We start from the raw sequence: 6,158 nt of genomic DNA on the forward strand, positions 1-6,158 counted from the left end.
TTCAATTGTACCATGATAAAAATGTCCTACGAGCCTCCACGCAAGATGTAACACCCCGGATATGATTTACCCAATATGTAATCCAACTCTTGCCGTTTCCGGCCTTAAGTTATTTTATTTTCTCGGGTTCGGGTTTTTGTCTTCGTGTGTTGCTGTCGTTGTCATGCATCTCATATTATGTCATCATGTGCATTACATTTGCATACGTGTTCGTCTCATGCACCCGAGCATTTTCCCCGTTGTCCGTTTTGCATTCCGACGCTCCGTTCTCCTCTGGTGGTCATTTCTACCTTTCTTTCGTGTGTGGGGATTAAACATTTTCGGATTGGACCGAGACTTGCCAAGCGGCCTTGGTTTACTACCGATAGACCGCCTGTCAAGTTTCGTACCATTTGGACTTCGTTTGATGCTCCAACGGTTAACCGAGGGACCGAGAAAGCCTCGTGTGTGTTGCAGCCCAACACCCCTCCGATTTGGCCCAAAACCCACCTAAACCCTATCCATCATCTAGAGCGTCCGATCACGATCGTGTGGCCGAAAACCGCACCTCATTTGGACTCTCCTAGCTCCCTCTATGCCTATATAAAGAACCCTCCTCCGAAATTCATGGGTGAAACCCTAACCCTCTCCCTCTCCTCGCGATCGGACAAAAATGCCACCGACGGACATGTCCATTTCCACCCCGCTGCCGCCACTTGTCGCCGCCTGATTCGCCCGCCCGGGCGCCCACTTCGCCGCCGTCGCCAGGGCCCGCGGGGCCCATCGCCGGCCCTCCCGGCCCGAAGCTCCCGCGCGTTGACCCCGCCGCCCCAGCGCCTCCTCGCCTCCATCTCCAGCGGCCCGCGCCACTGCGCCGTAGCGCGCCCTCGCCGGCGGCCGCCTCGCACCTCGCCGACGACGACCGCGGCAGCGCCGCCCCGCGCCGCCCTCTCCTTCCACGCCGGCCGCCGCCCACCGCGTCCGCAGCTCCGACTACCTGCGCCCGCAGCCACCCCACCGTCGTCCGCCGCCACCTCCACTCCGTCTCCGGCGAGCACAGCTCCGGCCGCCGCCTCGGTTCACGCGGCCGATCTAGTTCCAGATCTGAGATTCGGTTGAACTTTGACCTAATTTCAGTAATATTTTGCCATGTTCATCGCATCATAACTTTGCATCTGTAACTCCGTTTTGGGCATATAGCATATCAAAATGTTCATCTCAGAGAGTACATCATTTCATCTCATTGCATCATTTTCATTAGAGTTCATCTTGATGCCCGAAATGCTGTTGGAAGAGTGCTATTTGAGATAATTGCCAGATCTGCTGATCCAGTTAGCTATTTGTCATTTTTGCCATGATTATTGTGTGCATGATATGCCCATGAGCTCTACATATGTTTTGTTATATGCTTTGTCATCTTTCCAGACGTGCAATCCATGTATTTTTGTGATGTGTGTGGTGATTAGCACAAGCTTGCAAAGTGGTGCATTTGTTAATGCTGATTCAGGGACTTAGCATTTCCACTAAGTCCTTGATCTGTTTATATCGATATGCCATATGTTCATGTTGTTTCCTAGTGATCCGTGCCTCTTTTGAGGATGTAAGTAAGGATATTTTGTTAATCTTGTAGTGCTCTATCCATCCATGTCTTTGTTTACAATTATGGAGCACCCTAGCTTGAGTCAATCGAGCTCTACTTTTGCTATTTCGTGAATCTAGGCAGATTGTCTACTTGTTAACGATTTTGCCGAGGATGTTATATTTGATCCGTGCATGCTATGTTATTGTTCTTGCCATGTCTAGCTTTTATAATGTGTATTCTTGATGGGTGTATGCTTAGATTGTCATGACTTGCTCTGTAGTGAGTGCATCGAGCTCGTAAACATGCCTACTTGATATCTGATTTTGCATGCTTCAGTTTTCACTAAGTCTGTGATCTGATTATATTTTTGCCATGTTCACATGCTTGCAATTATATTTTCTGATCCCTTTTGGCTCAAGGTCACTTAGGGACTTTTGTTAAGCTCTTTAAGTAGCTCCATGTCATGCTTTACTTTGCCATGTTCAGGCCCTGTAGCATATAGTTTTCTTACTCCAAAATGTGCTACCTGATCTGAAATTTCAGACAAGTGTTAATTTCACTAAGTCTGAGATCTGTTGACCAATTGCATTTTTGTCATGCTTGTTTGAACCTGTGAATGGATGAATTGGCCGTAGCTCAGTGTTCCTCTTTTGTTAAGCATCATGAATGGATCCCTGCCATGTATTTTTTTGCCATGTTTGAGTGCCGTAGCATGTTCATCTTGTTGCATTTAGATGGTCACTTGCTGTATATCGCAGACCGGTGCCATATTTGTTTTGCTTGCCATTTCCAAACCGTGTCTCCGATTCCGGCGTTCTTTATATCGTTTTCAAGCGAAATCATCTCACCTTTCCAGTGGCACACTTGGATTTCCAAGTTGAGGCCAGGTTCATTCTTTCCTTGTCAAATCTTGCATATGCATTCCATATCGCATCCCGCATAGCATACCATGTTTGCATCATCTTGTTTGAGCTTTGCACGTGGTTGATTGTGTTCCTTTTGCTTGTTTGTCTTGTTTGGGTAGAGCCGGGAGACGAGTTCGCTAACGAGGAGCCCGTTGAGTTTGCTTTCGAGGATCCAGTCAACTCTGACAACTTTGCAGGCAAGATGATCATACCCTCGAAATCACTTCTATCTTTGCTTTGCTAGATGCTCGCTCTTTTGCTATGCCTATGCTACGATGACTACCACTTGCTTATCATGCCTCCCAAATTGCCATGTCAAACCTCTAACCCACCATGTCCTAGCAAACCGTTGATTGGCTATGTTACCGCTTTGCTCAGCCCCTCTTATAGCGTTGCTAGTTGCAGGTGAAGATTGGAGACCGTTCCTTGTTGGAACATTATTTACTTGTTGGGATATCATTATATTATCTTGTTATCTTAATGCATCTATATACTTGGTAAAGGGTGGAAGGCTCGGCCTCTCGCCTAGTGTTTTGTTCCACTCTTGCCGCCCTAGTTTCCGTCATATCGGTGTTATGTTCCCGGATTTTGCGTTCCTTACGCGGTTGGGTGATAATGGGAACCCCTTGATAGTTCGCCTTGAATAAAGCTTTTCCAGCAATGCCCAACCTTGGTTTTACCATTTGCCACCTAGCCTTTTTCCCCTTGGGTTTCTGGAGCCCAAGGGTCATCTTATTTAAACCCCCCTGGGCCAGTGCTCCTCTGAGTGTTGGTCCGACTGAGCTGCCTGCGGGGCCACCTCAGGGCAACTTGAGGTTTGGTTTTACTCGTAGCTAGTCTCATCTGAGTGTGCCCTGAGAACGAGATATGTGCAGCTCCTATCGGGATTTGTCAGCACATTCGGGCGGTGTTGCTGGATTTGTTTTAACTTGTCGAAGTGTCTTGTAGAACCAGGATACCGAGTCTGATCGGAATGTCTCGGGAGAAGGTCTATTCCTTCGTTGACCGTGAGAGCTTGTCATGGGCTAAGTTGGGACCCCCTGCAGGGATTTGAACTTTCGAAAGCCGTGCCCGCGGTTATGGGCAGATGGGAATTTGTTAATGTCCGGTTGTAGATAACTTGAACCTTAACTTAATTAAAATGAATCAACTGTGTGAGTTACCGTGATGGTCTCTTCTCGGCGGAGTCCGGGAAGCGAACACGGTGTTGGAGTAATGCTTGCCGCAGGGTGTTCTCTAGTTACTCGTTCGCGCTTTGCTATCTCTTCTCGCTCTCTTTTGCGAATAGGTTAGCCACCATACATGCTAGTCGCTTGCCGCAGCTCCACATATTTTACCTTGCCTTTCCTATAAGCTTAAATAGTCTTGATCGCAAGGGTGCGAGATTGCTGAGTCCCTGTGGCTCACAGTTTACTTCCAAACCAGATGCAGGGCCAGACGACTCCGTTCCAGACGATGCGTTAGAGCTCAAGTGGGAGTTCGACGAGGACTCACACCGTTACTATGTATCTTTCCCTGATGATCAGTAGTGGTGCCCAGTTGGGGTGATCGGGACCATGTCGCATGTTGGGTTGGTCTTTTATTTTGGCACCGTAGTCGAGCCATGAGTGATTGGATGATGTAATGCTATTTATGTACTTTGATTGACGTGGCGAGTGTAAGCCAACTATGTTCCTTCCCCTTTTATTATCTATATTACATGGGATGTTGTGAAGATTGCCTAACTTGCGACATTGCTTTCAATGCGGTTATGCCTCTAAGTCGTGCCTCGACACGTAGGAGATATAGCGGCATCGAGGGCGTTACAAGTTGGTAATCAGAGCCTTCCCCGACCTTAGGAGCCCCCACTGATTGATCATTTTTAGCAGCCGTTGTTGAGTCTAGAAAAATGTTTTGAGTCATTTAGGAATTATATATCGGAGAGTTTAGGAATTCTTTTTACTCCCCAGTCCCTTCATCGCTCTGGTGAGGCTTCCTGACGTAGAGTTTTGACTATTCTCTTCTCAAATTTCACTAAAAAAAATTTAGGATCATGCGGGTATCTTGGAATCGTTCCGATGGTTTTATGACGAGAACATTGTTCTTGGTGGGGTTGTGGCAGTGTCCCGGGGAGTTGAGCTCCGAGGTATTGTCGTCACAATTTTATCGTTGCAGTTCTGGAATACCTGAGTTTAGTTCGCCGACATCGAAAATCTCTTTTATGCAGTTGTTGGTGAGATAACCTCGACACCACCCAGTACTGGGGCGGGAGTTCGGGAGTATTGCCATAACTTGTATAACGGATGCTTTTCGAAGGTTGATGTAGATGGTTTCCGAAGTTTTCTCGGTTATGTGTTGAAGGATGGATACAGCTGGATGTAGGATTTGCTAGATTTGGGTGAGATATTATGCTTCCCCTGTATCCCCACCACCTGATTGCATAACCGGAAAGGTTCGGGAGTTTCATAGGTGGGAATTCTTGTAGCTCTAGTTCTTCTTCCACGGATATTTGGTTTGAGATTGGGATTTCTTACCGAGTATTCGTTCTTGTTCCGTACCTTGTTGATTTATTCCTCTACCTAAATTCTAAGTGGCTTCTCAATTTAGGGATATGTGACCATTTCTACTGGAATGCATTCGTTCATTTTGTTCGGATGTGAAGACTATATGTTGCAATTTCATTCCGTTGGATTCAGCTTCAATATGTGTCTATAAATGTGCTAATGGATGTCAACCTCTTCAGGATGGCTCCCCCAACGCGCACGACTCCGAATCCTGATCTGCCACCACCTCCCCCTCCTCCGGAGGCATGGAAAGCTGTGATGGCCGCAACCAATGCAAACACACAATTGATCATGCAAATTCTTCAAGAGCGCAATCAAGCGAACCAAGGCAACCAAGGCAACAATTAGAATCACTTTGCTACACTCAACCAGTTCCTTGCTAACGGGCCAAAGACTTTCAGCAATTGTGTTGAGGCAACTGATGCTGACGATTGGCTCGTGGACTTATGCAAGCATTTCGAGTGCAGTAATGTCAGGCCTGAGGACTTTGTCAAGTTCGCTTCCTTCCAACTCAAAGACCAAGCTGCAGAATGGTTCCAGCAGTACAAGGATTCCAGAGGAGGCCGTGTGATTACCTGGGATGAATTCCGTCAAGACTTCAAAGCTCATCATATTCCTCAGAGCGTGGTTGAAAGCAAGCGTGAGGAATTCCGCAACCTGAAGCAAGGCTCTTTGTCTGTCTATGACTACAACAAGTTGTTTCAGAAGCTCGCCCGCTTTGCTAAGCAGGATGTCCCTGACGAGAAGAGCATGATATATCAGTTCAGGGGTGGTCTCAGAGAAGAAATCCAGCTAGCTCTTGTTCTCTTTGAGCCCTTGAGGTACGATGAGTTCTACAACATGGCATTGAAGCAAGAGGCTGCTCAACTGAAGTGTGATGCTTCCAAGAAGCGAGTCAGAGATGCTACTCCGTCTTCCTCTACTCAAGTGGCCAAGCAGCAGAAGTATTGGCTTCCTCCTCCTCCGTTTCGTCAGCCGTATCAGAAGAGCAAAGGTGGCAGTGGATCTTCCCACCCACCCAACCCTGGCTTTCAGAACAAGACTTCGTCTCAAGCTCCAAGATCAAGTGCTCCGTACCACCGTCCGCTTTCAGAGGTCACGTGCAACAAGTGCTAACAGAAGGGTCACTATGCCAACAAGTGCTTCAAT

The sequence above is a fragment of the Triticum aestivum genome, chromosome 2A (assembly GCF_018294505.1).
Source record: "Triticum aestivum cultivar Chinese Spring chromosome 2A, IWGSC CS RefSeq v2.1, whole genome shotgun sequence".
Taxonomy (NCBI): domain Eukaryota; kingdom Viridiplantae; phylum Streptophyta; class Magnoliopsida; order Poales; family Poaceae; genus Triticum; species Triticum aestivum.